This window comes from Balearica regulorum, chromosome 4 (genome assembly GCF_011004875.1).
Source record: "Balearica regulorum gibbericeps isolate bBalReg1 chromosome 4, bBalReg1.pri, whole genome shotgun sequence".
Taxonomy (NCBI): Eukaryota; Metazoa; Chordata; class Aves; order Gruiformes; family Gruidae; genus Balearica; species Balearica regulorum.
Genome location: NC_046187.1, coordinates 12,542,298 through 12,554,291, shown reverse-complemented (window position 1 = coordinate 12,554,291; position 11,994 = coordinate 12,542,298). Strand labels below are relative to the sequence as shown.

General features: G+C 38.7%; 1 long non-coding RNA gene across 2 annotated transcripts; it reads left to right on the top strand.

The window, feature by feature from the left end:
* The first annotated feature begins 2,544 nt into the window (after window positions 1-2,544).
* Window positions 2,545-9,814, top strand: LOC142601544 (uncharacterized). 2 transcript variants are annotated; one of them, XR_012835065.1, is made up of 5 exons: window positions 2,545-2,625; window positions 4,625-4,707; window positions 7,034-7,240; window positions 7,393-7,492; window positions 9,690-9,814. It is a non-coding gene; the product is annotated as an uncharacterized LOC142601544 (long non-coding RNA). The 2 variants fall into 2 exon arrangements; XR_012835066.1 differs by having other exon boundaries at window positions 4,625-4,753.
* The last annotated feature ends 2,180 nt before the right edge of the window (window positions 9,815-11,994 follow it).

Below are 11,994 nucleotides of genomic sequence, written 5' to 3'. Positions count from 1 at the left end.
TACATTGAAGCAGAATTTAGATGGCTTTACAGTCTTCCATTGTCCTACACCTAGAAGTACTGGTACCAGTATTGCCCGATATCACTGTTAACACAAAAAATCACTGCCTGCCATAGTAAAGATAATAATAATAATAAAAAAAAAGGCACAGGCCAGCATATTAGAGATCCCATTGTCAAAAGTTATCCACAGGACACGAGGTTAGAAGTACTTACTGCCATAGCCTCATGGTAAAGGTTGTGCTTTGGCAGTTTCCTATTCAGCACAACACCTAGCATTGGCATCCTCTGCCATAGCATCAAGGTGGCTGCACAGCTTAGCCTTTTGCTCTGGTCATTCATATGTGGCTAAAGATTCCCTTGCATGATGGATTTTTCTATATCTTTTCTTACTGTAGTTATTTAGTATTATTTAGAGTTGCTGAATGTTTTGACCCTAGTTGCAGCCTAAGCTGATCCTCTTTTTTTTGGTGTTCTATTCTGTTCTTATTTTCCTCTTCTTTAAGCGCACTGCTGGTTTTTGGGAGGCAATTTTAAGTACTGAAAGATCAAGAGCTGAGAATGTGACCATGACGATACAATGTCATGTCCTCCTGCTATGCTATAAATTAGTGAAGATGTTTCTATGAAAAAGAAAATATTAATCTTAAAGAACATGAAGAGGAGGTAAAACTTAAAAAAACATGTACAGTATTGTTTAATTACCTATAAAGATGATGAATAATTCCATAACATCTTCATTTTGATTTTAAGTATGCTTGAGTGCATGATGGACAAAGAAGTGCTAACATCAAAGTCAGAACAGGTAGAAATGCTTCCTCATGTAACTCAAATATTTTTGACTTGACATTCATGACATGCAGTGATATGCAATTTCCAGAAAGAAGACCTGAGTATGAGGCAGCTGTCAGAGGAGAGTGAGGAATGCAGGCATGTATCGTATTATGCTCCAACCTTATAAAATGTCCATCTCCCTCACTTATTCATATAGAGAATTTTCAGCAGAGGAGCAGCACAGAAGCTATGCATTGAAATGTAGACTTTAAATAGAAAACGTTGCTGTCTGCTGATCTATTTTATATGTTGTTGTTAAAGTAGACTTTGAACACAGGAAGAACCAAGCTTTAAGCAGAAGATCTATTCTGCAAAGTAATTCTGTAAAAACCTGAGGACTAAGGTGCTGGAGTTGTCTCAGGTTCTGTTAGGTATTCGGAGTCTTATGTGCTGTCCTTAGGGGCAAATGAACCAGATGTCCATTTTTAACATAAAATCCTGTTAGCCCTGCACAAGTGACACGTCTCAGGAAGCTGTGCTGTGTTGTACGGTCAAAATGGTCAACAGGTTTTTTTAACTAAGTGCTACTTGCTGTCTCAGATCCTATGTGTACTCGCGTAACTCCTCTGAAGTCAGTGATGTTTGCATTGACTTCTGATGTAATTGGTAGCACGATCTGAGGGCAATGGGCTGGTGAGTGCAGAACTGTTAAAAAGAGCAGAGCCAGGGACTCTCTGCAAAGCTGGGAGCTTGGCAATCTGTCATTGCATATATGAGATCAAAACATTAGCTGAAGTTCCAGGTCTTCATAAAGCTGTAAATGGTAATAAAAAGCGTATTCTCTGGAGATGTTCAGGAAGGATATTCTAAAGCATGTCATCGAATATTCTTCCTCTGACCTCTTTTATGCATAGAGTAGAAGTCCCTACTATTGCTTTCCCTCAGTAATTGTGTAGTTTTTCTCATTTATTTTGTCCTGAGGTGTTGCAACTGTAGTAATTTATCAGATATTTCTGTTCACAGATGGCCTTTCCTTAGACCCAGTTTCATCCAGCACCGTATTGCCACGTACTTTAGTATTACTAGGACTTCAGAATTTTTTTCCTCAAAATTCTTAATACTTCTGTGCCATCAGCATTTTTTCCCTCTTTTACCCCGTTTCCCACTTTGCCAATAAACGTAGCAAAGAGCATTAGTGAGTGTTATTAAAATTCCATTGCGTATATTGTAACTCAATGGTCTTGCTGCCTTAAAAAACACTCAGTTTTTAATCCGTAACAGAACTTACCTCTTATTTTTCTCAATTACAGAACTTACTTGATTGCATTGAATGAGACACAGCTATAAAAATCTTTTTGAAACTCTGAACCTGAATCTACCTTCCAGCTTCTATTTCTGTTTTAGGAATTTCTAGAGGAGAAGGACAAATCTCATAAATCTCATGCTCAGAAATTTCTAATGAAAATTCTTGTGCAAGCATTTTCATGCTGTCTACAGCTCAAATGGTTGTCATCCTACTAGTCTTAAGTAGTGTAGAGTTGTGTGTTTATATATACATATATATCCTATATAAAGTGCCAAGAATCAAATGTTTTGGTAGAATTTTGTGCACACGTTGGGTTCATATTCTAAAAACAAAACACAGAGGAGACTAACTGCAACAAATTTATTATCTCAGCATCTACCCACAGGGGTAAAAACCCTGCAGTTTTCTGATACATTACAATGTTTCTCACTGTCACCTCTTGTTTTTCAGAATAAATCTATGTGCTATTGTGAAGCTCATTAGAAAGCTAGGTTATTTTTCAAAGCTAGCTGCTCCCTTGGTTGACTGGGACGGAGGCATGAAGCAGTAAGTTGTTTCTTCTGTGCTTCCTTTTATGTTCCCAGGGTCTGCTAGTCCCAAGCATGAGCAAATTGTGCCTAGCTATTCTTATATGGGTAATGATTTTACTTTTTTTAATTTTTTTTTTGTCATCCAGGGGCAGCTTCTTGCATTTTTCTGCCTCAAACGAGATTTTCTGCCAAATTTTGTCCATCGCTATGTCATAATAATGTTACTTTTGTGTAGCTAGAGAGAAGCTTGCTGTAGATTGGATCTAGCATAATAATGTCTTGACATACACTAGAGTACACACAATTACTTCAACTGATAGTTAACGTCCATGGGAAAAGCTTTTCCTAGAGAGATGGAGCTTAAAAATAACCAGTGACCTCTGACTCTCCATCTGGCTGCACTTGGTTTAAAGCTGGGCTGCGTAATGCTAGATAAGCAGAGAACTACACCACCTTTTGTTGTGAGAGCCTTTTATGGTCCAGAAGGATTATATGGATGTGTCTGAAAAGCAGAGGAGCTCAGGGACAGGTCAGAAAGACAAGCACAGGAGGGGGAAATGATGCAATTTTTTCAAGTTCTTCTTTTTCCCTGTAGTAGGTGTGCCCTACAAACCCTCTTTTCCACTTTTCCTATAGCTGTTTCCTCAGTTATCAACATTTTCTCTGCCCAAAGATACGTCCATGCCAGTATATTGGGCAGACTACTGGCTTTACTTAAACGCTAGGTGTTGTTATGTGCGTGGGTGGTCCTGTTTCCTTTTTCTTGTTATGCTGCCAGTATCTGACCCTGGAGCATTGCAAAGCAGCCTCGTAGCAGATATCCTCTGCTGTAACTTCACCCCACCTAGATGACTCCTTTTACCCTCCTTGAGTGTTATGGGGTAGTTCACCTGGTAAAAATCTCATTCCTCTGCCTCCTCTTCTGAAGGAGCTTGCAATTTATCCCTCTTGTTGATGCACATACACACACATCTTAAATGGGTTGGTAGGTAATCATTATCTTGAAGTGGCAGGTGGTAATTGCTGTATTAAAATTCTATGTAGCTTATTTGCCGTGCAGGACTGCAGCAGAATTCTATGTACCTCTCCAGCAAGTTGATTAGAGATGCCTTAGGCATCATCTTTTCCAATTTTTAAAAAATTAATCACGCATAGTTTTCATATTAACTTAGAACAGGGCAAGGGGTGAAAATGAGACAGTTCTTGCAGCACGCTCTGCATGTTCTGTGTCTTTTTATGAGCCCAGTCTAACCTCTGTCTGCCTGCGATGACCCATACCTGAAAGAAGAAAAGTATTGTAATGAATCCACCTTCTCCAGGAGGCAGGGTTTCTATTCCTCATAGAAAAGATGCAAATGGAAAAAAAAAAAAAAAAAAAAAAGTTGGAGTTGCTGGGCATTCCTGCTGACCTTGCCAGCACTGGAATGGCTATGGTAACATACGTTAGCATATGTCATGATGTTCACATTGTTGAGACGCTGTCTAGCAGAGGGGCAGAGTATTTGCATAGTACAAAAAATGACAAATGACATAACCTAAGCCTGCAAAAGTACTCAGCTGTTAGTGAATCTGTTTCTACACCAGGGATTTTGCTATCTTTGTTTAGGTTGGCAAAGTGATTTATTCTCCTCTCTGCTGCCTATGGGTGCAGTTGTAATAGCAAACCTTCTTGTGTAGACAGCGTCCTCTCAAAGAACAGGAATTCCTCTCAAAAGGATAGGAGTTACAGCAGTCTAAAGAGCTGCTTTTGCACATCTAACAATATTTGGGGAAAGAAACAGAGGCTAACACAGGCTTTAGCAGTTGCTCATCTTTACGTAGCTGATTGTGACAATTTTAGTGGAGCAGTGATGACCTTGCTCAGCTTCCCATGTTAGGAGGAAGTCCTCGGTTCTAGTCCGTCAGTAGAGCTGGACGAGGAAACACATTGTACCATGTGGCCTGATTTTCCGTAGCATTGGGTCCAGCTGGGTTTCAAGAACTGACCGAGGCTTGTGGATGTGTTTATACTGCAGATGGGAGAGATGCCTGCCGCATCCAGGAACCGGTGTGGATGGACAGTGGTACCGGAGTAGCCACAGCAGCGTGAATACCCTGGGTGAGAAGTTGTCTGTGCACGGAGCGGTCTGAGCAATTTCTGTTGTGTAGGTTGGTTTACATTTGTAACTTAAAGACCCTATCCCTGCCTTAGGGTTTGGAGCCTAAATCTTACTGAAATACATGGGACTATTTAGCAGATTGAAGCTAAACAGAGGAGTCACTGGGTAGGCAGTGGGACTTGTGATGTTAGCTGTGAACACGAGAAAGGGGAAGTGGCAGATGGTGAAAACAGAAGTCCCAGGATCCTCCCGTGGTCCACAGTCATTTGGAGGCTATAAACTGTTTTCCTCATTTTAAAAGCAGAGTGAAAAATTCCCTCTTGCTTGTTACTCACATGGGGGAAATCTTGAGAAAATTACCCAAATTTTACATTAGAAAACCTGATAACGTACTCTAAAATAAGCTCATTTTGCTGTTTATAATTGGCTAATCTGTAATGATTTTCACAGCAAATAGTAACGCCAAAAGCACAAGATTATGATAAAAGTTATGAAAAAAGCAACAGAGGCAAATTGCATATTAATAATGGGTATACCAAACCCAACAGACAAAGGAGGGTGGACTGCTTTCTATTTAAAACAAAACAAATTGCTTGATAGCCACGTAAAAATAAAATTATCAGTACTGTTAATGTCTCTGCAATTACACGCTGAGATTAGTCAGTGATTATTTCATTGGATGATATTCTGGAATAAGCGTAGTTAAGTCATGTAGACTCAGCCATGCATTTCTTTCTGCACTGCTGTGCAGAAAGTAAATGTAATGAGTACTTCCCTTTTTCTTTCATGCAGCTCATGTTGTATGATAAATAAATTTACTCTGTTCCTGATTACTACTGCCAGCTGGTAGAATTACTTCTCAGTGGAGGTGGTTTATATTATAAGGTTCAGCATTTTCTTGATGGTTCATGACAGAGGTTGTCGTGCAGCCAACACACATTTCTTTGAACAACTGGATGCAAGAAGATGCTTATGGACGTTCGTCTCTGTCTCCCCCCAAGAGATCATGAAGCTGAATTTTTCTTCCTTTTAATTTGATTTTTCTGGTTTTCACATGTCACCTATGTACAGGGAGTAACAGTAGAGTTACCAATTTCAGTGTACAAATGTTATTTGCTTCAAAATGAAGATCTGCCAAACTTACTTTGATCCATGAAATCTCTCTGAATGCTTTTTTTTTTTTTTTTTTTTTAAATTTGCTATTGGATATGTATTGAAAAAGTTCATGGCTGATAATCTGCTGAAGTGATGCTTTTTATGTCTAGAAAACTCTACCTGAATAAGCAGGAGCTTAAGATCTCTGTGAGAACTGAATAGTTTTCAAATAGTTAAGGCCTTAAACGCAGCAAACAGGTATCTCTTGAAGATATGCTCATTAATGTGCTCATTAAGGTCTGAAACATAGACTCTCTGGTGTAAGGTAATTGAATGGAGAATACATGAATTATAAGAAATGTAACAATTATGGTGGAAAAAATCCTGCTTATTTTCTTCTGACATCCAAATTACCCCATTTTTGGAGCCATATCTGAGAGCGGAGTTGGCCCAAACCAAGTTCACTTGCAAAAGGGCATGAGAGGGAAGATACTGCACTAAAGCATTAGTCTCTTGGTTTATAAGTGTAGCGAGATCAGTCTCTCACTGTACTAACATACCACTTCTTCCTATCTATAGCTCAGATTGGCTCAGCCAACTTCGTACTTTGAGAAAGTTTTACTAAAACAAGTGAAATATGAGGTTTTTCTGGGGGAATTAGTTAGTTAAGTGCTACAAAGGTTTCTGACCTAAATGAATAGTGTAAGAGACCCAAGGGTCTCCTTTACCTTTGGCTATTTTTTTTCACCTGGAGAAAACTTGATGTAATAGTTACAATGTGTTATAATCTGTCTCTCAGAGGTACCATTCAGAAATTTATCTTCCTCATCTTTGGCATTTAAATCTGACCACTACTTCCTGAGGAATTTAAAAGGGAAATGTCGAGATGTTCATAGTTTAAGTGCATACAGATGTCAAATTGTTTTGTGAGTGATATTCAACAATGTTAACAGAAAAAAAAAATCCTGTGATAGAAATTAGTGAAGATCAAGATTTGTTGCATTTTTTTTCTTTTTTCATAAAATTGTTGAAAAATACATCTTAGAAAACTTCCCTCTAAACTGAAAGCAACGAATTTAAAGAGCACAGTGTGGTTGGTTTGTTTGTTTGTTGGTTATTTGTTTTGTTTTTTTTTTTTTTTTTTAATATGAGTGGATGGTCTGAAAAAAAAGAAAAAAAATTAAGCAAAAATAAAGAAAATATCTTTCTTTTTTTTTTTTTTTCCTCCAGAGTTGAAGTATGTCTGAAAAGGGCTTATGCAAATTCACGGTGGAGATGTGTTCTGGCAATTAAAATAGCGGTAATTCAGATGCAACTTTTGTGACAAGAAATCTTGATGGCCTGCAGGCAGATGGCGTTTGTTGGGGAGCCCTATTTGCCAGGCCTTGAAGAACTGCTGTGGTGGTGGCATTGAGCTCGTACATGGCAGTTAATGAGGTAACCAGAAATTACTTCTTTGTTGTGAAAAGAAATGTTCCTAGAAGAGAAAGATGAATAATACTGGCTCAGTATTAACCACAGACCTCTGGTCGCACTTTTTTCCACTAGAAGAAAAAACCTTTGTATTTTTTCTTTCCCTTAACTTTTAGTTGAGAGTGCACCAAGGGAACACGCCAGGTTATCATGGAAAGCCTTCAACATGAAGAAGTATACAACTAATTGATTACGCTATTCAAACCTGGAAAAATGGTGAGATCTGTTAGTTACAATGTTTGTTTCTCCGAGTTTCTTGGCACGCTCAGCCAACCTACTGTGTGTGAACAGTAATTCTAGAACTGTGCCAAACGGTGATGTCATTAATGTTTTGGAGATGTAGATGAAGGTGAAAGCTGGCCAGCTGATGGGACGAGGCTGCACAACGTCCAAAAGCAGCGGTGCTGTGTTCTGCCTTGGTGGAGGTGTCACTCTGAAGGCTGCCTTTTAGTGTGATTCACCCACAGCATTTCTATTGTATTTCTGCCTGCAATGGCTTTGGATGCTAACCCAAAGGTGTTTTTCTGACTTGAACAGGTTTTGTTGATAAACACACTGGAGACAGGACAAAATGCAGTGATAAGCATGCAACAACTGAATTGTGTCAATGAACAGTTGTGACCCTGAGTTGTTCCAGTGGTTCTGTGGTGTAATACTCTCTGCTTTGAGTGAGATTTACTACACAGTCTGCATCCTTAGAGTCTGTAGCACAGAATTTCGATGTGCGAGACGCATGTTAAATGACTTCCAGCTTCCTTTAAGCGTTAGCCTAAAAAGGGGAAAAATATATAGAATAGGAGGCAAAAAAGAAAAAAAAAAAAAGAAAAAAAAAGGGGTTTTATTGCAGGATAGAAAGAAAGGAGGATTAAAAAAATGGAAAGAAAGAAACTGGCATTTGCTAGTTGGCTGTTCATGTTAATCCTCTTTAACACCCACGTGACTTCAGCTGGAAAACCTCTTGCATTTTTCAATCTGTTGTGGAGCAGTGAGCTTAGTGACAGTCATAAGAACCTTTAAAAATCTCTAAGTACTTTCTAGCCCCTCTCAGTGTCACTCTCTGACTCGGTAGGCTGGCAGACTGGCACTGCTCAGAGACCTAGGACCAAATGATAAATGCTAACCCTGCTTCTATGTATTTCAAATAGTCTGTTGTACCACGACTAGTGGTTCAAAATGACATGTCAGAAATTGATGTCTGGATTTTAATGCCATTTTTGAAAAGAGACTTAAACAGAATTTTTAGTTTCAAAATGGAATTTAATAATTCGTAGCATGTGCCATGAAAAACACACCCTGGAATTCCCTGATTTCAGTTGAGATATTTCAAAGGAGCTACTACAAGTCCTGCAAGGACAAAGCAGAGCATAATTATGAAGGCTTTCCCTCTTGAATAGCCATAGAGGTAATAAATTAAAAAAAAAGTAGTACAGTAGATCATTTTGTCTCTTGTGTTGTGAAAGCTGGAGTAGGTTCATACATTGTCATTTGCAGTGCTTATCCAGATTAATTTTAGATGTCTCAAGGAGCTGGATTTTACTACCATATATGCCCAGAGCTACAGACACAGGGTTATTTCAGTTGTTTTTTCTTTACTGGGAGGTATCTTAAATGGATTATCAGGAAACATGGGCTGACTGAGAACACTTTCACAAATAATCGTGGGTCATATGGCCTGACAGTGTGGAGAAACTGTATGACAATGGCTTTAGACCTTAAAATACAACTTTTACCTTTGACAATTCAGAAGACCAAAAAGCTAGATGAAAGAATATGGTCAGGCTTGGGTTTCCACCCCCCCCCCCCCCCCCCGAGTGGAGTTTATTTTTATCTTTTCAGTGGTATCATACTGTCTTTATTTTGCCTAAATTTTTAACACAGTGATACTGAGGAACTTCACTGATGATTCCTTTCATATTGTAACAAATGAGGTATGTAACTGTCTGGAAACACCAAACCAAGTCATTTAGGTCTTCACAGATCTTATCAATTATGAGAGCTTGGATTTTGCTGCGTATAAATGCTTCAGTTAGATTGGTTACCAATAAACATTGTAAACCTATAGAAACTGAATGAAGGGTGAAATGTGGCGAATATAACTAAAAAGATCTATTTTACATGATGATTGTGAGATGAGATGTGATGAATGAGGATGTATTTTGTCATACCAAGATATTACCCTTAAATCAAATTTTGATTAATTGATGCTGACAGATACTTCTTCCTACTTGATTTCCAGGTCCTAGCTAGTGTTAATGAGTGCAATGGCCATTTTAATACTTTGTTTTATAAATATAAGTGTGTCAGTTATGGTTTTATGCACAGCTTCTTTGTTAACTCAAAAGGTCGTCTGTAAAATTCACATGTGCATGTAAATTTAAAAGAAATTTATTTTTTTCCTTGTAAAATGATACAGTGAGATTGATTAAAAAGCATCCTGGAAAGTGAGACATCATACACAGAGGGAAAGGCCTTTGGGAATGTGACCCTGAGAAGTCTGGGAACCTGGTCCACAAATCCTACTGCCACTGAAATTCTGATGGCAGGGAGTAAAACTCAGTGCAAATGTTGAATTGCATTTGAATTTTTTTTTTTAAATGAAGTAATAGTAAAGCCGTGTATGACTGCATGTAGATAAACCTTCCACCAGGTGATATTTGAAAGATAAAACTTATCTTATATATAACAATATATGAATGAAAGCAGCCAGGCAAGCTGGGGGAGTGGCCATCAATTTATGCACACAACTGCATTTTCAACATAATTAGCTGTCTAATTGAGCATTATAATTTAACTGACACATTTAAACATGTAATTTATTTGAAATCGTACTGCTTGTAATCTGTTTATAATGTTTTGCTCTTCAGTATGTTGTCAGACTCTAGAAGATGAAAATGTCCTTCTGATGAACAGAAAAAGAACCGAAAAGAATATATTGAGGAGCCCCAAATGCAAATAAATTCCTATAATTTCAAATCACAAGAGGAGTATGGAAGCAGAAAAGCCATGTAGATAAAGTTAAGTAACATCCTAATTTTAAATATCAGAGACGTTGTACTGTCCTTCATGTTATCAGGTTATTGTGCAAGGCTGACTAGTTTAGCTGGCAGCTAGGTAGGAAGGAGATTTTGGTAACCGAGAGGTTTAAGCTGCACATCTGTCTTGTCTAGAGGAAAGAAGCGTCCCTTTCTCAGCGTGAGAGATGTTGCCAATGGGTCAGTGTTTATGCAGGGGCAGATTCTGAACCTGAAGTTGATAGGCTACACTACAAGGTGGTCACTGAAATAGAGTTATTTGGGTTTTTACTTCTGCACTGATGATGCTGGAGTGGTGCTGGTGCCTGCCTGCTGTTTTGGCTGCTGTTTGTCTTGCAGTCCTTACAGCAGTGCCTCAGGAATGGCTGGCCCTTTTCACATCTGAGGAGGGACAAGGGCATACAGTCCCTAGGCTCTGTTAAAATACACACAGAGAATAGCCTGTCAAGTGGTTGCAGAGAAAGGACCCAAATGTCCCTTCATTCAGGCTTGCAATACTCCCTGGTGTGCTGAAATGTTCACTCTCTGGGTGATAGCTAAGCACCTGAACATTTATTTTCAAGGAAAAAACAGACCGATGCATATTTGGTTGTGTTCCCAGATTTATTTTTTTTTAACTTTCAGGCTTTATTTGCTGAACAAAATAGTTGCAGGTTTCCTTTTAACCCAGTAAACTTTTGTACTGTTACACCTCATTATATATTTTGTGGTGCTGAGTTTTGAATCTGCTGCTTCAATTACGGAAACTGCCAACAGACATATGAAAATCCAGAATATAGAGGCTGAAGCATTCCTGCTTTTTGACTTTGGAATTACTTTTGCATACTCTTGACAATTTCCCCTTATAAACTAAGTCGGTGATAGATATAGTTATGGAATGCAAGAAAACTAATGCAAAATTTTACTGCCAAAATAGAGAAGAAAACAACTTTTTCAAACCAGAGGTTGGCACAACTCCTGGCTTTTCTCCCCACATTTCTTTCTCCTCTCTGCCCTCCCAAGTCAGTAATTATCAGAAGTGGAGAAGAGGAAGTACATGCAAGGTCATGCGAGAGGAAATAAAAATGTACGGCACTCTTACTCCAAGGAGTTGCAGCTTGCTTTCCGACAAGACGTATTGTGATTTCATGTCATTTGAGTTTATTATGCTCGGCGTAGCATAAGAGGTGACAGATGAAGTTCTGCCCCGGTATATGTGAGGTGAGGAGTTTTAGCTTCAGTCTTAGCCTAAGTGATTGAAAATTGCATTTGTATTGTTTGTTTAAATCAAAAGAAAATGTACTGACTAAGCAGATGATACATTGGACTGTTTGGAGTGGGAAGATTACTTCATTTTCAGATTGAACAAGATGAATTCGCTCATTAGGAGATCCTAAAGCTTATAGAGATGGATTTTGTATATCTGGATAGGTAAGGCTGGGGTAGGATAAGCTCACAAGATAAAATTAAAACAGGGTGTGTAAAAAGCTCTCCCAAGTCTTGGAGAGACTCGTCTGTCACTGTGGCTCCACTGCGTTGGTGCATAGGTTCCCAAATACATGGTTGCATGTGCGTGTCATGCAGAAGGCCAGAGGAAAGGGAACCCTTTCAGGAAAACTGGAGGTTGAACCCTTCAAAGGGAGATAAAGGGAGAGTTAGGAAGATGGACAGTGGCTCAGAGCATTGTTTCTCATTTCCAGTTCTTTG